This window comes from Sus scrofa, chromosome 8 (assembly GCF_054392235.1).
Source record: "Sus scrofa isolate SSC_HxYL_T2T_F1_AM1 chromosome 8, Sscrofa_HxYL_maternal_Yorkshire_Landrace_v2.0, whole genome shotgun sequence".
NCBI classification, from domain to species: Eukaryota; Metazoa; Chordata; class Mammalia; order Artiodactyla; family Suidae; genus Sus; species Sus scrofa.
In genome coordinates, this window is record NC_139390.1 from 126,485,480 (window position 1) to 126,510,118 (window position 24,639).

The following is a 24,639-nucleotide window of genomic DNA, read 5'->3' on the forward strand; positions in this document are numbered from 1 at the left end:
GAATTCTATTTTGAAAGATGGCTTACGTGATTCTGGAGTTTCGGAAAAACAATTTTATTTTCCAGTTTGTCATTGAGTAAACAGAATCATATTTATTCAATGGAAACCTGTTATTTGGTTTTCTCAGAGCAAATAGAGTTATTACAATACTGCTGACTCATTCTCCCGGCTGCTGGGTAATTTGCTACTTGGAATCAATAAAAATACACCTCTCCTAACACTGAATTCAAAGTTTACCAAAGATTGGCATTGTTTTAAGTTATAAACCGAGAATTCATAGATGTGATTTGTGCAGCTTTTCACATAACCAGCAAGTTGTAATCCATTAAACACAGACACTTGCTTTATTTAAAAAAAAAAAATGGCAAAGAAAGAATAAAGGAGAATATAGTAAAATAATTTCCAAATGTACAAATCTATGAACTTGAAGTCCTTGCACAGTCATAAGTCCACAGGTCTTTCATGGTCATTTAGGTCTCATTAATTTCAGAGAAAGGACGCACATGTCTAGGCCACATGGAGCACTGAAGGAGGACCAGCTTCTTAATTTGTTATTCACAAGCTGCTCTACTGATCAGGGGACTTGACCTTGCCTTTGCCTTAAGAGCCGCAAAACTGGCAGTGATCCTTCTCTTAGAACTTGTTTCCTTATACCAATCTATAAATAATCCTTCTACAGTAACAGAGGGTAATTTTAGTCCTGTCCCTATTTTTAAAAAGATGAGATACTGATTTTTATCATTTTTAGGATTCTCTATATCCCCCCCACACACACACACCATGTTATCATCACTGCTCTTCTGTGTATTGGCCCCACCTCCTTCAATTATTTTTATTTTCAGCATAAGCCGTTGAACAGGGCATGAGGCAAGAGGTGATAGTGAACGTGACTGATAAATCATAGTAACTAAAAAGGTCAGGTTTTTTCTCGGTTGCATTTTATTTATTTTTAGAAATGGAGAAAGATGAATGGAAAAGTCCTTTCCGAAGGTTGGTGATAAAGTAAGGAGACTGGATTTTTATGGATAATTCCTCAATTTTATTACTCTGTAGTCCCGACACATAAATAGGGTGAGGAGATGCCATGGGATGTGTTTAAGCAAAAGCAGTCACATCAGAGTTACTCATGTCTGCAAATGAAAAGTTTTACTAGAACCCTCTACTTTGCCTGTCATGTTTCACTCACAGTTTATACAGGCGAAGTTGTTAGAGTCTGTTGATTAAAATCATTCTGCTAGATGTGTAATCTCTGTAGGGGTGGCTGGATGAGTAAGAGATTTACAGACGCTTGTATTTTCTTTACTTATTTACAAGAATGCTGTTAAAGGAGGACATTGGGAAATAAATTTACCTTTGGTCGCAAACCCAATGCAGAACCATGATGCTACTGTAGGTTCTGGACTCTAACTCTCCCCACTATCCCTGCCTGGGTGAAGAGAACTGGCAGGGATCACAGAAAATTCCTGGAATTGCTGCAGTTTTTCCTCTCATAGTGATGGACCAGGACATCCCTCTTTTTAGCAAGTGTGCGATTCAAAATTGCGTCACTCAGGAGTTCAAACCTCACTCCTCTCTTCTCTCTAGTTTTTCCCCTATCTTTCTCTCTCTGTAGCATTTTCTGAATGAGGCCATGTTGTTTTGTTTCTGGACTGCTGGTGAGCAGTGGTCAGGGGGCATTTCATTTATTTTAAGAATCCTCTGTAGCCACTAAGGAAACTTGGCAGAAACTAAAAGAATTCATTGACGCTGCAAATTAAAAATGTGTTCACATTATGAATCCACAGGAAGAGAAACAGAAATACCAACCATCACATGAAAAGATGTTTTACCTCAGTTATAAGATGGAACGTAGAACAATGTGATATAATTTTTCACCATTTAGATAAGAAAAAGTTAAATATGCAGTATTGCCGAGTTTAGGAATGGATGGGGAAATGTAGGCACCTTCCCTCTGGAATAATTTGGTATCATCCATCAAAAACTGACATCTGCATACCCCTGGACCCAACAATTCCATCTCCCTGGACTTTTTCCTAGAACTCTACTAATTTAAGCAGGCAAAGATGTTTAATGCAACATTTTTATATTGCATTAATATATTAATAAACATTTTTATATTCACATTTTTTTTTCTTTTTTTCTTTTAGGGCGGCACCCATGGCGTATGGAGGTTCCCAGTCGAGGGGTCCAATCGGAACTGTAGCTTCTGGCCTAAGCCAGAGCCACAGCAACACAGGATCCAAGCCGAGTCTGCAACCTACAGCACAGCTCACAGCAATGCCTGGATCCTTAACCCACTGAGCAAGGCCAGGGATGGAACCCACGTCCTCAGGGATGCTAGTTGAGTTCACTAACCGCTGAGCCACAACAGGAACTCCTATATTCACATTTTTTTAATTGGGGAAAATATGTTGTCTATCAACAAGAGATTTGTTAGATAAATTATGGCATAACCATTTAATAGATTTTATGACAGATTTAATGTGATAGACCTATAGTTTTCAATATGGAAGAATGTCAACTTACAATAAGTGAAAGAAAGAGTAGTTTGCTCTGAAGAGTAAGAACAAAGAAAACGAACATTTGATTTTTTATATTAAAAATTGAAATGGAAGAAATAATAGTCTTTTCTTCTGGTCAACTTGGTTTTCTGTATTTTGTGTTTTTTTAATGTGTTTTTAAATTGAACAACTGCCAGAAATTTCCTTCTACTAATAAACTCATTATTAAAATTTATGTAATATATTCATACTAGACTTTTCTTGTGATCATAATAAATAATGAAATAATGCACCAACAAAGCTCCAGGCCAGGTGGTAAGGTTTCTGGAGACAATGGCTTTGCTGTAACCACAGGGCACTGCCCATAACTAGCTCCGCAAAGCAAACCAGGTTTCTTGTAAAAACTTCTCTCCAGACACCACAACATTAAGCTCTGAAAACCTGCTTTCTTCATTGTATCACCAAAACTATGTTATATGCTTACAACGTGCCATATAAATTTGATTTAATAATTCAGTGTATTTTAGTTATTTGGCTACTGGGGAAAAATTCTTGGGTAAACAGCTTCATTAAATGGGACTCTCTTTTTTTCCCCTTGTTCAGGAGAAGATAATCATCATTAATGAAGATAACAGCAGACATTTACATAATGCTCTTAAGCCTCAAGGTAGTGACATGCACTTGGCAAGATATTCGTAGGAATCACTTTATCCATTAAGGATATAGACTCCTCTGATGTGGAAGTACTTAGCAGTTTCTGACATTTTTCAACTACTTAAGTCAGAAAGTAAAGATCTCTTGGAGGTTCCTGCTGTGGCTCAGTGGTAACTATCCCGACTAGTATCTATGAGGGCACGAGTTTGATCCCTGGCCCTGCTCACTGGGTTAAGGATCCAGTGTTGCTGTGAGCTGTGGTATAGGTTGCAGATGTGACTTGGATTCTACATTGCTGTGGCTGTGGTGTAGGCTGGCAGCTGTAGCTCTGATTCAACCCCTAGCCTGGGAACTTCCATATACTGCAGGTGTGGCCCTGAAAAGACAAAAAAAAAAAAAAAAGATCTCACACTCTCATGACCTCCATTAAGGCATCCATAGTTTTGTTTTGGGTTTTTTTTTTTGTCTTTTTTTTGTCTTTTTTTTTTTTGTCTTTTCTAGGGCCACACCCACGACATATGGAGGTTCCCAGGCTAGGGGTCTAATTGGAGCTATAGCCGACAGAGCCACAGCAACTTGGCATCCAAGCCACATCTGTGACCTACACCACAGCTCACGGCAATGCCAAATTCTTAACCCACTGAGCGAGGCCAAGGATCGAACCCACAACCTCATGGTTCCTAGTCGGATTCGTTAACCACTGTGCCACGACGGGAACTCCCATAGTTTTTATATTTACATTCAATATCTACCTTCCAAAAAACATGAGATTGACCTATCATCTCTCTACGTAAAAGAGATGGAAAAGGAGAGGGTCAGGGTCGGGGGAGAGAGAGAAAGTGAGAGAGAGAAAGAGGGAAGGATTGAAAGAGAAGCACAGAAAGAAAGGGAGAAAGGGGATGAGAGAAAAGGGAATCCAGTGGAAAAGAAAAAAATACAGAGAAAGAAAAGAAGAAAGCAATACCTGTAAAAAAATAAAAAATCAGTTACATAGGAAATGTATACAGAAATTTTTGAAAGATCATTTTGTCTAAGCCCTTCATTTTCTACTTGAGGAAACTGAAACCCAGAGGGGTTTCTCTAGGATTATAAGGAGTCAGGATGGCATTGAAAAGGACAGAATATCAGAGTTCCTGTCATGGCTCAGCAGAAACTAATCCAATTAGGATCTATGAGGATGCAGGTTTGATCCCTGGCCCCGCTCAGTGGGTTAAGGATCCAGCGTTGCCATGAGCTATGGTGTAGGGCACAGAAGTGGCTCGGATCAGACGTTGCTGTGGCTGTGGTATAGACTAGCTGTACTCTGATTAGACCCCTAGCCTGGGAACCTCCATATGCCGTGGGGCAGCCCTAAGAAGACAAAAAAAAAAAAAGAGAGAGAGAGAACATGACAGAATATCCTAACTTTCACTTCCCTGCATTTTATTTTCTACCATTTATGTAATTTATCATAATACTTCAACATTGAAGAGTAAAATTAAAAGATTGGAAATTCAGCCTCGTTTAAGCAGCACAGGGGGCCAAGGCTGCAAGCCTGTTGGTAGATGTTCATTATGTCAGTCTACCGACTGGAACTAGCCACACGCACTTCTGGTGCCTCCTCTATGCAAGACATTGTGCTGGGTTCTGGGCCTATGGTGGTTAATAAAAATAAAAATTAAGAAAAAAATTAAAAATATGACCCCTATCTTCATGACATTTGAGTGCTACACTATCTTAGCTGCTCCATAGAGGTAGAAATTTCTCTCTGAATAATAACCAGGGAAATTCTTCAGGCAGCCCTGCCTCTGTCAACTACTTTCGATTATTGTGGCAAAGCTAGAGAATCCTCATGCATGCTGCGTTGTTGTCCTGATTCGCGCTGCCTTTCTCAACACTAATCTTTCCAGGATAGACCTAGGGAAAGGACAGACCCACCGTTCTTTAAATTTCCTATACAGATGACTTTAAAGCATTAAACATTGTGCCTGAGTGTAACATACATTTTGATTTGATTTGATTTAGACTTGCCTAAACCCAGACGTGCAGTGAGCAGTTGGCAACAACAGCCCACTACCCCCTTTCCAGATGGACAAAGCCATATGCTGCAGGGCCTCCCGTGGTGCCGATCTTTCTCTGCTCTACAAGGCAAACCAATCCCTCTCTAAAATCTTCAGTGTTGATTCTAAATCTGGTTGCTTTGAAGACTCAGGGAACATTCCATTCTCTCTAGGGTCGTGTCGCTAAGTACAACTTCATATCCGGCCCACTGGCAGCCTAAAAATACATTGGCTTTGGGTAGCTTTAGGATCTTTCCCCAAGAAATTTTGACGTCTGGTGATAGCTCTGGGAAAATGGAGGAGGAGAAGCTTTCCAATGACAAAAATTGTGTAGCATGAAAATTTACCAATTTACCTCTTGAAATTCTTGACTTGTACTCTCACCTCTTATTCTTCCAGCCTTTTAGTGTCCATCGTCACGCATTTATGGTAACAAATTCTATTTTAAAATGACCTCATTTTCACATCATTTAAAATCTTTATCAGGCCACTCTTGGCCCATCATTTGATTAACCAATTCAACTCTCTTCTGTAAGAAAATGCTCAAGGGGGAATCAGTGGTTTATTCTGGGGGTTCATTGAGGTCATTATTCCCTCTGAACAAAGAAGGCAGTTTAATAATAATGAGTAATCATAATAAAGAAGGCAGTTAAGACTAGCAATGAAGCGTCCCCACTCTACAGGGTTCTCTTGACCCACAGGTTGACTCAGATTTCGTAGGTGGATCTTTTTTCTAAGTTAAACTAAAGGAGGGAGAAGGATGTCTTTGCTCAAGTTCTCAGAGAATTTCGGTTTATAAGATTCATCAGGAAATTGCTCTGTGGTGTGAAATTGAAATGTGGGGTTGGGCATGAGCTTTTAATGCAAAAAATATGTGTCCAGAATTCTAACGAGATGAGGTTTAAATATGAGCCTCTACACATTTTGTTATATCCCTTCACTTTTAAACAGGAAATTAGGTCTTTTTATTTAAGCAACCTTATTTACCTCAATAAACACTTTTTGAGCAGTTTACCAGGAACATGACAGTCCACTTTTGTTCAATAGGGATTTAAAATTAACCGCTCTGGCACTAATAGCCAAGGAACTCAGAGAAATTGGCAATACACAGATATCTCTGTATCTCTACCAAGGGACAAACTGAGTCAATTGCTAAAAGAGGGACACATTAATATTACAGGAGGATAGATGTGGGAGAAATTAAATTTGATGAAAAATATAAAGGATCCCATGAAGAACAGGTACCTTTTCAACAATCATAAAGCAAAGATCTTCTAGGCAGTGACCTCCGGGGGAAGACGTGTCCAAAACTGTGATTAAGTAAAAGCGAATCAGTTAAAAGAAAAATATTAAAAATTTTTTTAAAATGTTTGAGCTAATCATTTGAAATTTTAATTTTTTTCTAATGCACCAGATATTTTTGTTTAATAATATGTGATGGCTAACTTATGTGTCAAGCTGACGGGGCCATCCGGTGCCCAGATGGTCAGTGAAAGATTATTTTGGGTGTGTCTCTGAGGGTGATTTTGAAGGAAGTTAACATTTAAATCAGCAGACTGACTAAAGTAGGTTGCTCTCCCTAATGTGGGTTGCCTTCATCCATCAGCCTGATTTGAACAAAAAGTCTGACCTTCCTGGGAGGAAAAGGGAACACCCTAAGTCTGACTACATGAGCCATACTCTGGTGTTTCCCAGTTTTCAGCCTTGAGCTTACACCATCCACTCTCTTGGGTCGCCACTTTGCCAACTACAGATCTTGGGGCTTCTAAGCTTCTGCAATTGCATGAGTCAGTTATTTATAATTAACCTCTTTCTCTCTCTCTTTCTCTCTCCCCCTCCTTCCCTCCCTCCCTCCCTCTTTCAATTTCTCTCTATCCTTTTCTCTCTATCTTCTCTTGGTTCTATTTCTCTGGAGACTCTCTTATTAATATAAATACATGTATTTAATTCAGAAATAAAAATCATATCGGACCTATGAAGGATTGATCAATTTTTTTCTACTAATAGAGATGTATATTCAAATGTTCTAACTTGGATACTAAAACTAGAAGGATGTTTTTCATTTAGAAAAATCAGAATGTAATAGTTGACCACTGCCCACAAATATATTTTCAAAGAAAAATTTTTTTTTTTATTTTTTCTTGAGACTTTCCTTACTCAGACACTACTTGCACTCACTGCCCCACTGACCGAGACTTAAGAAATAATATAAGTGGAAAATAAAAGAGAACTGATTGAAAACACATAACCTCTTACCACATACACCACACCATAACCACCATAACAATAACAAACATAAAAGCAAATCAAGTATTTAAATATCAGAATTTTGGTATGAGGAGTTCCTGTCGTGGTGCAGAGGTTAACAAAACTGACTAGGAACCCTGAGATTGCGGGTTCAATCCCTGGCCTTGCTTAGTGGGTTAAGGATCCGGCGTGGCCGTGAGCTGTGGTGTAGGTCGCAGATGTGGCTCGGATCCCATATTGCTGTGGCTCTAGTGTAGGCTGGTGGCTACAGCTCCGATTAGACCCCTAGCCTGGGAACCTCCATATGCCACAGGAGTGGCCCAAGAAATGACAAAAAAAAAAAAAAAAGGAATTTTGGTATGATTACAGCTCACATGCCTGTAAAAATTCTAGATACTGTCCTATCCACACTTTATCTTATAAAATAACCACAGTCCACCGCAAAACACACATACTTCCTAAGCACTTTGCTTTCAGTTTCTTTAGTATCTCCAGGTGGTATGTTTATCTTAAATCTTGATATACTAGAACTAGTGATAGACAAGGTGTCATCTTTACAGTTAATACCAAAAAAAAAATTCTACCTTTGTGCTTGGCAATGCACCTGCCAGTGAGTCCTGGTCTCTTGTTTTGAAGAATGTAATTAGAAGGATTACGTGGTTGACACACTGTTACCATGGATGACAGTGGCTGAGATATCACCACATAAGGCAAGAAATGACATGGACCCATTATTAAGCCACTTTTAGTAAGGCTTTAACAATAAAAGTAGCTGTCACAAAAATTCTGTGTATAAATAAGAGAGACTATATTTACGTTGTTGGGGTGAGAGATGTCACCCCAGCAGTTACAAAGAAGTAAACAGTAAAAAGGCAGGCTATGTTTGGAAACCTGAGTACTCTGATCTGTCTTTAAAACATGATGCTCAGAGGCAGTAGTGGTAAGGAAGGCTGATAGATAGGAGGAAATATATTGCCTAGATTCTTATTTGTCATGGCAAGGGATTCTGATGATCCTTAGAGGTCCATGGTTCCCAGCCATGAAGAGGGTTCTGTCCCAGCATAGGTATTAACATGCTGGTGGCAAACAGTCTAGGTCAGGTTCCACTTTCTCTTGCCTACACATTTTAATTACTATTAAGTATTTCCTTTTGGCTTCAGAAATAAAATCCAGGAAGACTTACTTTTCTTTGTTTTGATCAATTTCATGCAGGGGAGCAGAGGGGAGGTTTCAGTCTGAACAATCTGCCATCTTGATTCAAAGTCCATGAAATTATTTGTCACTCAGTCATTAGTGATCTTTTTAAATAGTGTCATGTTCATGTCAAAAACGGTACAATTGATCCTCATACCCTACTTTTTGTTTATTATTTAAATGTCCTGAAATTCTTGTTCTCATGCCTTTCTTTTTTTATTACTCAATGAATTTTATTACATTTGCAGTTGTACAATGATCATCACAACCCAATTTTATAGCATTTCCGTAAGTTTTTCAAAGTCTGTGAGTCAGTATCTGTTCTGCAAAGAAGTTCATTGTGTCCTTTTTTAGATTCCACATGTAAGTGATAGTATATGATGTTGGTGTCTCACTGTCTGACTAACTCCACTTAGCATGATAATTTCTACGTCCATCCATGTTGCTGCAAATGCCATTATTTCTTTCCTTTTAATGCCTGAGTAATATTCCATTATGTGTATATACCACATCTTCTTTATCCACTCCTCCATCGATAGACATTTAGGTTGTTTCCATGTCTTGGCTATCATATACAGTGCTGCAATGAACATTGGAGTACATGTATCTTTTCGAGTCATGGTTTTCTCTGGATAGATGCCCAGGGGTGGTATTGCTGAATCAAATGGTAATTCTATTTTTAGTTTTCTGAGGAATCTCCATACTGTTTTCCACAGTGGTTGCACCAGTTTACATTCCCACCAACACTGTGAGAGGGTTTCCTTTTCTCCACACCGTGTCTAGCACTTATTGTTTGTAGACTCTTTGATGATGGCCATTCTGGCTGGTGTAAGGTGGTACCTCATAGTGGTTTTGATTTGCATTTCTCTAATAATTAGTAATGTTGAAAATCTTTTCATGTGTTTTTTGGCCATCTATATGTCTTCTTTGGAGAATTGTCTGTTTAGATCTTCTGCCCATTTTTTGATGGGGTTGTTTGTTTTTTTGGTATTGAGCCACAGGAGGTATTTATAAATTTTGGAGATCAATCCCGTCAGTCCCTTCATTTTTTCATGCCTTTCTTTCTAAATATTTCTCATACGTACGATATTCTGGGCTCATAAAATTTCTACTCCATTCGTCTTCCTTCTGTTTATTAAACATATTAGCCTCTTTGTCATCCAGGCATGTTACTTTGGCTTTCCGAAAGTGCTTGTCCCTCAGGTCTTCACATGACTGGCTGCTTCTGATCATTCAGAAGGGTTTTTCCTGATGATGCTATCACAAGCAGCACTACTCTGTCATGCTCTGTCAAATCACATTCTACATTACAACATTCTTCACAGTACTTAAGAATATATAAAATAAGTTATTCCTTTACTTTTTTAGCTCTACCAAAATAGGGACCCAATACTCTATCTTCCTTGACTAGATCATTGGAAGATAATTTTGAACAAATGAACTAATGAATGAGTGAATAGGAAGGTAGTAAATAAAAATTTAGAGCATAAAGATTAGATTTTGTAGATACGGTAGTGCCTAAATTAAGGAAGGCATGCACTATTTACTTGGACTTCCACCCTAAGCTGAGGAAACTCTATATATTATTTATTTAGAATTCACTCCATTCAGAAACGATTTGGAATAAACTAAGATAGTGGCAGGGGAAGAAGAAATTGGAAGTAAAAATACTTTTCAAGAACGTGTCATCAATACATGGCAGCGAATTCCATTTGTGGGGAAACCATATGTTGGATAAATTTTAAAAATGGACTGTGAGTCCTCAGTTCTGAGGATCAGGGAAGATAATTAGGTCATTAAGAGAGACTGGGGAAATTGGAAGGGGGCATGTGTGGATGAGAAAAGGCGTTTAGTATAGAATGCATCGTGTGATGGCTCAACGGGATGCCCAGGTGGAGATGTCCAGTGTGCAGCTGAAATTATGGGCTTGAAGGCTGGGGACACAGATGAGGAGACACAGATCTGGGAATCATCCTTACAGGGGTGATAATTGAAGCTGTGGGAGCCCACTGGATCATGTAGAGCATCTCATCTTTACTTCTTCTAGGCAGTCACAGAAATCATTCCTGTAGAAAGCTTGTTCTCCAGAATTTATAGGCCTTTGATAGGCATCAATGAAAAAAGCTCTAATTTAAAATGAGAAATTGCTGGCCTTTAGACATTGGCGTGGGACAGGGGTTTTCTTTTCCCAGCTATTTCATGTATATGTGGCCTGTGATAAATGCTGGCCAAACCTACAACTCTGAGTTAAGGGAGTATGGAATACAGCATGCTAAGCCTATATTTAGGTAGCACAGTTTAAGAATCCAATGGAGAATAAGGAAATGTTCATTTTAATGTGTAATTTAATAGGCTATTTTATCCTTTTGTGTGGGAGACCAATCTAGCATGATTTAGGTTAATTTTCAACCAAGGAGAGACACCCATCCGTCAAGGTTTCTCATTGTCCATATTGGGACTCTCTTCACAATGCGTTTGGAAATAGACTCAGGAAATCAAATCATTAGGCTATAATCATGCATTTGATTATCCAGGTGTCTTAAAATGAGAAGTTTTTCACTTCTTCTGAGGTCTGTGTTGATTTTAAACATAAAGTTGTTTGGAAGAAATGAGAAGAAAACCTATTAGAACACAAGCTCTTGCAATGGAATAAAGGAAGTATCAAAGCTCTATGGTTTGGTTTCTCACAATTGTAAGAAACTGAACATTCCTGTTTGTTTTGCTGGTATTTTTTATTAACAGTCCATCCCTGGCTTATATTCACATTATTCCTATATGCTGATATTAGTTGGTCTTTGGGCATCTGGACTTTTTTATCTACGACATTGCTCTCATACATGACCTTTTAACAATGTATTTTTATTTTATTTTTTATTAAAAAAATTATTGAAGTACAGTTGCTATACTGTGTTAATTTATGCTATATAGCAAAGTAACTTGGGAATGCACATAGATTCTTTTTTCATATTCTTTTCCCTTGTGGTTTATCACAGGATATTGCATATAGTTCCCTGTGTTATACAATAAGATCTTGATGTTTATCCATCCTGTATATAACAGAGCATCCTGTATATAACACTTTCTAAAAAGTGCCCACTCTTTTGGTGAGTATCCACAATCACTTCACAGGAAAAATAGACTGGAGAAATTTAAGTATTCCTCCTAAATTCCAGTTTACAGCCTGTTAGAACTGTGCTGTTATAGACAGTCTAAATCACTGAAACAATTTGAGTACTTAGGAGAAGAGTTGAAAGTGACATGAGGGTCTTATATGCATTGAGAAGAATATTGCTTTCATAGTTTTGTAGGTATGAATCATATCTGATATTTCAGATACTTGGGAGCATATGTGTAAGAAAATAAAGGAAAACCAGTAGATAGAGCTTGTTTAGACCTTCCAAGGAATTTTTCTAAAGCACCGTATGAGGGAATTAAATAATTTTGACAAGTACAATATAATAATCAGACCACTTCTAAGGCTTTTAAAAGTGGTTGTAAGAGAACACTTGTAAATTTGGGGGAAAAAAAAAAGTTGTCAATATTTGGTCCAGAAAGTTTCAACCATTTAAAGACCTGCCTTGAGGGTAATAGTAATAACCTGTAAGGAAGTAAACACTGAGCTTTTAAAATTTCTGCCTCCTTGATTCTCTGGTCCACTCACTGCGAGCAGAATCTGATTTTGGTTAAATGGGAAACAACATACAAATTTTAGATTATATTAAAAAATAACAAAGAAGCAAACAAAATGTACTTTTTAAAATTATTTTTTATTTTATCATTGTGGATTCACAAAAGAGATCATACAGAGAATTCATGTATGATATGCACATTTTTATGATTAAAATGTCTGATAAACAATCTAGAATTCATGGCAGATGGCACTCAGATATTTAAATGAAATTCAGTATCAATATGCTATATAATAAAGACAGTGCCCTGTTGTGGCCTATTAAAATTGGAATCTAATTTTGACGATGTTATGTAGATTTTAAATAGATTTCAGTAGAGATCTATTGTTGTAGGTCTCCTTTCCTTGGTAACATCACCCAGATGTCATTTTGAAGAATTCTTCCTCCTGAATGACCTGTTCTGTTAGTGGGGCTGCCAATCAAAGTTTCACTCCAAATACCAAGAATAGGTACAAGACCCCAGCCAGGCCAGTCAGACTCTCTTGAACAGAATATGGCAGGAGAGAAAATGAATTCAGAGATGACATATCTCAGCTTGTGACTCATTGACTCCTGCTGTCCAGATTCCCCAGAGATGCCCTTACTCTAGAACTTTCTATGGCCTAGAATTTATCAGCCCCATTGATTTACTAAGCACCAGAGTAGCCTTCTTGTATGTTCTCTTTTTGCCTGAATTATACAAAATTTTTCTCTATTGATTGCAACCAAAGATTAATACTGATCAAAATCAATTTGTCTCTCCCTTTAATAATTAACTTTTTTTCTAATTATATAAAGTGACAGGTCTCAGTGTAGAGAATTTGAAAAACGTATGAAATTCGCCAGAGCTAGCCACCGTTATTTTCATATTTTCCTATGTTTTTATGTATAAGTGTGTGTCTGTGTATGTTAAAGAAAATTGAGATTGTAGTTTATTTATCATTTTCTATTTCCTATTCTTGCAACTCATTTTAACACATAAGAAGTTCTCCAAAGAGCTGTCTTAAAATTTCTCTACATTTCGTTCTGTGAAAGTATTACACATATTAAAATATATCCAAAATCCTGCTCGGAATACCAGTATTTATTCATAACCTTTTGCATAAATGTAATTTACCTTTGTTATGGGCTGAATCATGTCCTTCCCAACTCTTTATATTGAAACTCTAACCCCCTAGTGTCTCAATGTGACTGTATTTAGAGATAGGGCCTTTAAAAAGTTGACTAAATCAAGATGAAACCATTAGGGTGGGTCCCAACCTGACTGGTGTCCTTATATAAAGAGGAAATTTGGGCACATAAAAACATACTAGAGGAGTTCCCATTGTGGCTCAGAGGGTTAAGAACCCAACATAGCCTCTGCGAAGATGTGGGTTTGAACCCTGGCCTCGCTCAGTGGGTTAAGTATCCAGCGTTGCCACAAGCTGCTGTGTAGGCTGCAGATGTGCTCAGACCTGGCATTGCTGTGGCTGTGGCATAGGCTGGCAGCGGCAGCTCTGTTTTGACCCCTGGTCCAGGAACTTCCGTATACCACAGATGCATTTTTAAAAAGAAAAAAAAAGATACCAGGAATGTATGTGCACATAGGAAAGAATGTGAGAAACGATGAGAAGGTGGCCATGCCCAAGCTAAGGAGAGATGCCTCAGGACAGATCAAACCCTCAATGTTGGACTTCTAGGCTCTAGAACTGTGAGAAAATAAATCTCTGTTGTATAAAGCACTCAGACTGTGGTACTTTTTGGGGGGCAGCCATAGCAAATGAATACCAGATTTGTGTGCAAAATGAGTCCCCGTAAACACTAATGACATCTGGCGATGGAAAGTAATTGAAAGCATGCAATGTATTCAAAGTGTAGTTCAGGTAAACCCTTTCCGATTTGATTCCTTACATGTGAGAATGAGCATCCTATCCTCACACTATGTGATAACCCTGACACCTCTTCCGTCTTAAGTCTATGATTAATCATGTGTTGCTTAAGCTATTTTTGCTTTGGCTCCTGTATCTGAACTTACATTTAAATGCAACAACCACACAATACTTCCAGCAATCCATACCTCTCAACTAAAATAATGTCACAGATTTTTAAAAGTTTTCTGAGACAATTCCCTCCTGTGCCCTTTTTAAATTAAAAGAAAACTTCCTAAAGCACAATTGTGAATGAAACACAATTGTGAATTATTGGACTCAGAAATCTCTATTTTTTGTTAATTATTCTTTTCCACTAGAACAGCAATAAATGCATAAAAATAAGAAAAAAATATGCACTACTATTGTGATATGCAGAGTTAAATAGTAGTGATGTTTGTGAACTTTTTCCTCGAATTTTAATTTTCTATTTACATGATTGTGATCCTGGTGATAGAGTTGTGTACAATGCATGTGCATTTAAAATAAAATTGCTTATAGAAGCAATACAAACCATTAGGAAAGTTAGGAAAATGTTGATAAATAACAAAGAGAAAGATAAGAAAAAAATACCAAGAATCCTACTCTACAAAGGCAAATGATAAATACAAGTAAGATTTTGATGCATCCCCTATCAATCTTTTTTTTTTTTTCTTTTCTTTTTAGGGCAGCACCTGAGGCATAGGGATGTTCTCAGGCCAGGGGTTGAATCAGAGCTGCAGCTGCCGGCCTCTGCCACAGCCACAGCAATGTGGGATCCAAGCTGGTTCTGTGACCTACACCACAGCTCATGGCAATGCCAGATCCTTAACCTACTGATGGGCCCAGGGATGGAACTCATGTCCTCATGGATACTAGTCAGGTTTGTTACCACAGCACCACAATGGGAACTCCCCCTAGCAGTTTTTACACTTTTTTTCTCTATAATTGAAGTCATCATACAAATTTTAACTAGAGTTAAATGGAAACAGTCATTATTTCTGCATAAAAAAGAGGAGTTTATTGATAAATAATATCTACCATAGAAATTTTAGCCACACCAATTAAATAAAAAAAACACATGGATAAAAAAAATACTTGGGAAGCTTAGTATGATTTTTCAAAGGTACTGATAATTATTATTGAGTTTCTTGGCCATAAAAATGGCCATAAAAGGGCTTTCCCCCTTAAACTTTATTCTTTTTATTCTTAAGAAAAGAGGAGTTTTTTTGTTTATAATCTCCATAGCCATAACCTAAGAGTATAAATAAAGGACTTTGTAGAGAAGGGTTGAACCACCATGGAACCAGCGATTATTTAAATTTCTTCAGCTATAGGAGAAACTCTTTGGCAGTTCTGGAGTGAAAGATATTTTATCTTGGTAATAGTGAACTGAATAATTAGAACCAAATCCTTCTGCTGAGGACAACTAAAAGAGTTAAAGCAAATGTTAAAATGAAGGCAAAAACAAAAACAAGAATCACTAAATACAAACAAACAAAAAACTAACAGTGTAGTTATATTTGGCCATCTAAAGTCTAGGAGAACTTTACCCAACCACAATCTTGGCAGAGTCAAGAAACGAGAGGAAAGCCTACAACTCAAATCTGTTTTGCCCTGAAAGTCACTTATCCAATTGGAAGTAGCAGTAATGAAACTGAACTATAGTTTTAGCGACTTGGTAAGGCTCTGGGTGGAAAATAGAAGAGAAAAAAGCTGAGGGTTCACCAAGGTAAGGGTTTTAATCCGCCATCTATACACCTGCTTTGAGATGAGACCCAATAGGGCTATATCCTCATAGTGAAGGTGAACCAGAAGCGAACTAGACTTGTTCCAGGTTACTTGAGCCATTTGGTGACTGTAAACATGAAAATCAGACATAAATTGGTTATGAATTGGTACCCTCCCAAAGGTCTAGCAAAAGCCACAGTAATCCTCTCTAGAGGGAGATATAATCATTCTCAGCCTCAAATTATTCCCCCAAATAATTTCCCAAATAATTTGCTTTCAAGGATAACAAAACACATGGGTAAATAAGGCATCCACTGTGGGTGAGAACGAGAATAAACAGGCAATAAAAATAAACTCACAAGCACTCCAACTATTAAAATTATCTGACACAGAGTATAAAACAATTATGCTTCTTATTTAAAAGGTAAATAAAACAAGTTAAACATGTCTGCAGGGTACACACAATATTAAAACTGACATAGAATATTTGAAGCAAAAACCCACTAAAACTTGTAGAACTGAAAAAGATGATACCTGATAAAACAAACAAATACAGAAAAATAAAACAAAACAAAGCCAGAGACAAACTACTACGTATAAAATAGATAAACAACAAGGTCCTGTTGTATAGCACAGGGACCACTGCCCCGTTTCCTCACCCAGCTCTGGTGAGGAACACACTTGGTCCCTCCACTCGCATCTTGTAATAAACTATAAAGGAAAATAATCTGAAAAAGAAAATATACATAAAACTGAATCACTTTGCTGTACACCAGAAAATAATACAACATTGAAAACCAACTATACTTCAATTAAAAAACAAAACAAAAAAACACCGCAATGGATGAATTTCACAGTAATTAAACTTAGGGAAACACAGTTGAAAAAAGAATTAGTGAATTACAAGTTTAGATAAATTATCCAGAATGCTGTTACTGGAGGCAAAAATGATGAAAACAAAAAACAACACACACACAAAAAAGAGGGTACAGAAGGCACTGAATGTTGGAAAAAAAAAAAATCTAACATACCTAGAATTGCAGTCCCATGGGGCGAGGTGAGAAAGAGTGGGACAGAAACTCTATTTAACAAAATAATAGCTGAGAAATTTCCAAATGTGATGGACAACTTTAATCAACAGATTCAAGAAACAAAACGTCTCAGGACAGATAAATAAAAACAAATGCTGTTAAAACATACCCTCTGAGCACAGTATAACTGCATACAATTACAGTGTGAAGCCTACAGTGCAGGAAAAAATTACATATGAGAGTAAATGTAAAATTAATATTGTGTGCTGCCTTGACATCTGAAACTGAGAGGGCCTCTAATGACTTACCCTCCAGTTCACCTTCCCATTGTGCTCCGGCAGATAAGGACTCCTAGCCAACAAACCCTCCTTATCGCTGCAGCCAGGCACAGTGCCTGCTCATTCCAAAGCACTGGGCCTCAGTTCACTGCTAAACCATGGAATTCTTCAAACTAGCCAATTATGTCCTTCTACAAGAATAAGAGGTCATCTCATGTTCTTTTTACTACAAAACTTGGCTTCCCCAGCCCTGCTCGTTCAGTCTACTGTTGAGAGCAACGCCTGGGCAGCCCTACTTGGCATACAGCGTCTTCCTCCCCCAGGCTGCGAATGTATGTGACTAGATGCCACTGTTGATCTCACCTGTCCAGTGTCATGTGCCATGTGTCTGGCCATCCTCAAAACCCTAGGACATTAATCTCTCCATCAACAGAGTGGAGAGGGCATCAAAACAGTAAGCACGTGGAGTTCCTGTCACAGTGCATCGGAAATGAATCCAACTAGGAACCATGAGGTTGCAAGTTCGATCCCTGGCCTCGCTCAGTGGATTAAGGATCAGGCATTGCCATGAGCTATGGTCTAGGCCAGAGATGCGGTTCAGATTCTGCGTTGCTGTGGCCGTGGCTGTGGCCGGCAGCTGTAGCTCCGATTTGACCCCTAGCCTGGGACCCTCCATATGCTATAGGTGCAGCTCTAAAAAGCAAAAAAAAAAAAAAAAAAAAATCACAACAACAGCAAACAAACAAACAGTAAGCATATGTTTGCTTATTGCTGTGTTTCTAGCACCTAGGATAAGGTCTGGCATCTCATAGTCTCAAAAAACATTTGTTGTAGAAAAACAAAAACAGGGAATTCCCATCATGGTTCAGTGGTAACAAACCCAACTAGTATCCATGAGGATGTAGGTTCGATCCCTGGCCTAATTCATTGGTGTAAGGATCCAGTGTTGCCGTGAGCTGTAGTGTAGGTGGTAGATGCAGCTTGGATCTGGTGTTGCTATGGTTGTGGCATGGCTTAGGTAGGTGGCTACAGCTACAGGAAGGAAGGAAGGAAGGAAGGACGGACGGACCAAGTGAGCATCTTGGGGTTTTTTTTGTCAAGATATAACCAAACTGGAGTTCCTGTCGTGGCGCAGTGGTTAACAAATCCAACTAGGAACCATGAGATTGTGGATTCGATTCCTGGCCTTGCTCAGTGGGTTAAGGATCTGGCGTTGCAGTGAGCTGTGGTGTAGGTTGCAGACGTGACTCGGATCCCGTGTTGCTGTGGCTCTGGCATAGGCTGGTGGCTGTGGCGGCTACAGCTCCAATTAGACCCCTAGCCTGGGAATCTCCATATGCCGCAGGAGCGGCCCTAGAAAAGTCAAAAAGACCAAAAAAAAAAAAAAAAAAAAAAAAAGATATAACCAAACTGAATAAACTTACTTTGGGTCCAGAGTGAATAGGAAAGGCACTTTGAATACTTCTAACATCTTTACACTTTTTGAGATTTTAAATTATTCATCTCTTGTTCTGCTAAAGGACAGCTACATGCATTTTTTTTTTTCAAGAAAGGCAATCTATCAGAGATTGTTGATTGCCTGGTTGCAATCATTCCGTGCCTCCCCATCTATCTTTTTATTTTTTAAAGACACATCATTTTGTGCAAGCATCCATTCTTGTTGGTTTAAGTAAATTGTGGCACTCTTGTTCCCTTTGCAAATAATTGTTTTATGAAGGGAGAACAAAGTGCACATGACCTAATTCTGGTCAACAAAATGTGTGGGTAAGTATGCTCAGAAGTTTCTGGGAGATGATTCTATGCCCATGATAGATACACAGGGAGCAATAACCTCTTGCCTTTTTTACATGGTACACCAGTCTTATGACTAAGATCAAAGTTAGACTAAGAATAAAACATGATGGCTGTAGAAAAAAATGGAAAGGATTTGAGTCCTTGATGTTACCAAGGCACTGACTTATCCAATCTAAGATCTACTATTCTTCTGGGTTCTTTATTATTGTACTGCCCAAGCCTCTGTTTTTATTGCTATAGATTTTTGGAGGTGTTTTTGTTTTGTTTTTGTTTTTTTGGTTTTTTATGGCTGCACCTGTGGCATAAGGAGGTTCACAGGCTAGGGGTCGAATCAGAGCTGCAGCTGCTGACCACAGCCATAGCAATGCAGGATCTGAGCCATGTCTACGGTCTACACCATAGCTCATGGCAATGCTGGATCCCTGATCCACTAAGCGAGGCCAGGGATCAAACTCACGTCCTCATGGATACTAGTCGGATTCATTTCGGCTGTGCCACAACGGGAACAACAGTTGTTATAGTTTTTGTTGACATTACTTGCAGCCAAAATCATCCAAATAATATTTGTGATTTACATATAATATTTTGTAAACTCTTGGAAGTGTTAGATGTTTTCATGTTGTCATAGGGTATAAAAGATAACTGTGTGAGACTAATTAGACAAGAGCACTCTTTTAAAACAATCCCAGGGGAGTTCCCGTCGTGGCGCAGTGGTTAACGAATCCGACTAGGAACCATGAGGTTGCGGGTTCAGTCCCTGCCCTTGCTCAGTGGGTTAAGGATCCGGCGTTGCCGTGAGCTGTGGTGTAGGTCGCAGACGCGGCTCGGATCCCGTGTTGCCGTGGCTCTGGTGTAGGCCGGTGGCTACAGCTCCGATTCAACCCCTAGCCTGGGAACCTCCATATGCCATGGGAGCGGTCCAAGAAATAGCAAAAAGACAAAAAAAAAAAAAAAAAAAAAAACAATCCCAGATTCTATAGTTGCTGTTCCAATTGTCCTGAGATCAGTCTGACTTCTCTTCACTTGTGGGGAAATAGTATCTTTTTTATTTCTCTAATGACTTGTGGATTACATTTGACGTATATATTTAAAATTTTGCTAGAGTAATTTTAGTTGGATTTTATTTCCACATGTTTTGCTTATAATTCAGCTAGACCTTTAAAATTGTGTATGGTAGGAGTTCCCTTCGTGACTCAGCAGTTAATGAACCCAACTAGGATCCATGAGGACTCTGGTTCGATCCCTGGCCTCGCTCAGTGGGTTAAGGATCCAGCATTGCCACAAGCTATGGTATAGGTCACAGACATGGCTCGGATCTTGTGCTGCTGTGGCTGTGGTGTAGGCTGGCAGCTGTAGCTCTGATTTGACCCCTAGCCTGGGAAGTTCCATATGCTGGCCATAAATGTGTGGCCATAAAAAAATGTGTATAGTACAGGTTTTAATTTAAAAAATAAAAGTCAGGACAGATTTTATTACTTTATTTTGTCTTTGCTTATTGCTTCTGTCCCAATTTTCCTGGTGTCTTCTTAAAAGAATAAGATTAAATTCCCAATCTCTATCCTTATGTTCATTATTATAGATACCTTTGGTCTCTTTACTAAACCACATACCCATTTCCCAGCTGCTATGAGTATTGGCAGCTAGTAGCTAACAGCTGCCTCCTTCTCAGATCACCTTTGGCTCACCCAGAAAGGCATAACATATTTGGGCATTCAGAAGCCAGCCCCCTTGCCCTCAGGTGGGACATATATCATTTACCTGCCAAATCCTTGTAGAATGCACTGATTTTAGTCTGAACTAAATTTTTGGCTACTTCCTTCACTTTATTTTGCTGTACATGTCTCTTTTTCTCTTATAAATACCTAAGTCTTGTTGAATTTGGTATTCACCCTATCTCAGTGACCTTGTATTAACTAATCATATCTGCAACAACATTATTAAAGTTGTTGAAAATGAGGTCACATTCTGAAATACTAGGGAGTAGGGCTTCAATTTATATTTTTGGAGGACACAATTAAACTTATTATGGTACAAGAATTCCAAGTGTGATTCTATTGGCCTAGAATCTGAAATTTTTTTCTAATCGGCAGTGCTTAACTCTCCAACATGTTAAAATAGTGAAAATGTAAAAACCTGCAATTCATTTTTGTATACAATATCCACTGTTCTAAAGTGAATCCTCTTTCTGTCCCTACCTATGGTGATTTAATTGGGAGGCCTTCCCCTCCCATGTTGAAATGAAATAACACCAGTTTCCCTTTCATTTACTTCTTAATAAGTGGCGTTTTTCCCCCAAAGGAGCAGGAGGCATTAGTAAAGAAATAGAATGAAACACAGGAAAAGAGATAGTTCAAAAAGCCTTTGAAAAAGCAACATCTTCAAGATTGTTTCTAGATTGTTGAAAACATGTTTCTAAATATGAAGGGGAGATGGGGGTAGGAAAAGCCACTTTTACGTAGGTAGACCAGATTGTTTCCAGAAGGATAGATAACACTTCTCCCAGGGATTGTGACTTCCAGTTTATATCCATCTGCTTTATCACCACTGGAGGGTCTTCTTTGCATATGCCAATGAAACATTGACTCTCAGTCCTTATTTTTGGCATAAATATTACTTTTAACTTTTTTCTTTATATCTGTAGACCTCTATAGTCTGTATCCTTTTTGAAACAAGGAGTATTTTAAAGTTAAATGACACTCCTTGTTTACCAAATTAAACAATTTCTTAGTAGTATGTGATGAAAGACTCTCTTGGCATGGCTTCAAACTGCTTTTCTACTATAATGTTATCTAATATCACTACACTCATTTGACAAGAGAGCTTACTTCTGAAACCAAAAGCATGGAGAAATCCTGAATAATTCATAGCATTTGCCATGCACTAAGTAAGGCACTTTACATACGTTGTTTCAGTTAATCCTCAAACCAACCTGATGAGAACAGTATTATCCTCATTCAACAGATAATGCAAATGAGCACAGAAAAATCAAAGCATTTATTCAAGGCCATATAGCCAGTAATTAATGAGGCAAAATTTTACTCTTTACTTTGTTGAATTCCAAAGCCCATGGTATTACCCACAAATTATATTTTCCCCCAATTTTGGGAAACCAAAAGAACATAGTAACTCAGACTCAAAGCAAGCTTTGATATTCTAAGGTCTGTTTTGTGGATGGGAAGTATATTTGTTTCCAGTTGCTATTGCAGCAAATTACCACACACGGTGGCTTAAAACAACACAAGTACACTGTCTTATAGTTGTCGAGGTCAGATTTCTGAAAAGGATCTCACTGGGCTAAAATCACGGTGACAGTAAAGCTGCATTCCTTCTGGGGACTCTAGGGTGAAATTTATTTCCTTGCCTTTCCCAGCTTCTAGAGGTCACTTGCGTTCCTTGATTTGTGACTCTATTCCATCTTCAAAACCAGTGATGACTAGTCAAGTCTTTCTCACGCTGCATCACTATGACTCCAAGTCTCCTTCCTCCTTCTTTCACTTATAAAGATCTTTGTGATTACACTGGGCTCACCCGATAATCCAGGATAATCTTCCCATTTCAAAGACAGATGATTAGAAAATTTAATTATAACTTTAACAGTAATTCCTCCTTGCCATGTAAAAAACATTTTCAAAGATTCCAGTAATTAGGATTTGGACCTCTTTAAGGGACCATTATTCTGCCTACCACAAGGCAGATTAAGTGTCTTTACATTGGTGATGCTCAGAGCTAGGCATTATGACAGTCACTAATCTATTTGGAGTAGAACTCTTCCAGCAAATGTGAGTTCAAGGAAAAGGGTTCAGTTTCTGATTGAAAGGTCAAATGAAGATAATATAAGATATCTGATTACCAGACAAATTAATTAGCGTTCAGGAAATGATTCAAAATTTGTTTGTGGAGATAAATTAAAAAGCAGACAACCAAAACAAGTGTCTTGTTATAGAATCAGGTCAAGTCCACAAGAGAAGGCTGCTCAAGAAAGCTTAATAATTTTACAGGGGCACACAACTCATTCCAAGCAACCTGCCTCAAGGCAGCAAGACCCATTTCCTATCCCAGTTTCTGCTAGAAATATTACTTTTAATGTTTGTTCACATATAGTCAGGATAATCTTGGGAAGTAGGTGGTGTGGATCCTTTGGAAGGAAGCATCAATGCTATAGCTAACAGAGGGTAAAAGCTGGCACTTTCATCCATTTAGAATGCAAGCCAGGAGTTCCCGCCATGGCTCTGGGGTTAACAAATCCAACTAGGAACCAGGAGGTTGTGGGTTCAATCCCTGGCCTTGCTCAGTCGGCTAAGGATCTGGCGTTGCCATGAGCTGTGGTGTAAGTTGCAGACGTGGCTTGGGTCCTGAGTTGCTGTGGCTCTGACGTAGGTCATCGGCTTTAGCTCTTGTCATCGGCTCTAGCTCTGATTAGACCCCTAGCCTGGGAACCTCCATATGCCGTGGGAGCAGCCCTAGAAAAGGCAAAAAGATAAAAAAAAAGAGAAAAAAAAAAAAAAGAATGCAAGCCATCCATCAAGGACAACTACAAATGACATTCTACCTTGAGTCCTGTCCTAATTTTTTCATCAGGACTCTTGTCTCCTTGGATTGCCAAGGTTACTTTCTATGTTTATCCCTGTAGCACTCACAACTCCCTAGCTTGGGAATGGGTATATCATGTAGTGGATGTATTAGTTTCCTAGAGCTTCTTAGGAAACATCCTGAAAACCCGATGACTTAAAGCAGCTGAAATTTATTCTCTCACAGTTCTAGAGACTAGAAGTCTGCAGTCAAGGTGTTGGCATGGGTGATATTCTCTCCAGAGTCTCTAGGAGTAGATCCTTCCTTTTCTCTCGCAGCCTCTGGTCATCCCTGGCATTCTCTACTATGTGGCAGCATAACTCCAGTCTCTGCTCTCTAGTCACATGACTGTCTTTCCTCTGTGTATGTTTCCTTGTAAGTGCATCAGTCATACTGGATTAGATAGGACTGAGAACATAAGGGAAATGCATAAACACACACACACACACACACACACACACACAGGTAGTGTACCACCATGACTTGTTTATACATTTATCAACATTTTAATTAAGAGGATATTTCAAAACTAAACAGCTTTATAGTCCAACAGCATTTATCAATAACATTAAATGAAGAATGTGTGTATGTCACTTTTTCATTAGTAGACTATAAATTCCCTGTAGTCACTAAAAAATGCTTTATACATAATGCCTTGCACATGGTAAGGCCTTCAATGAATGCTTCTTAGGCATTGTGACCTACACTTAAAAAGGTGTTTTATAAATATATGCCAATGTTAAATAAAGAAATATGTATGAGTAGGAGTTCCCTTTGTGGCTTAGTGGAAATGAATCTGACCCGTATCCATGAGGGTGCAGGTTCAGTTCCTGGCCTTGCTCAGTGGGTTTAGGATCTGGCATTGCCATGTGCTGTGGTATAGATCGGTGCTACAGCTCCATTTCGACCCTTAACCTGGGAACTTCTGTGTGCCATGGATGCGGCCCTAAAAAGACCAAAAAGAAAAAGAAAAAAAGAAAAAGAAAAAAAAAGTAAGAAAAGAAATGTGTATGACTGATTGACTCTGACGCATACCTGAAATGAACA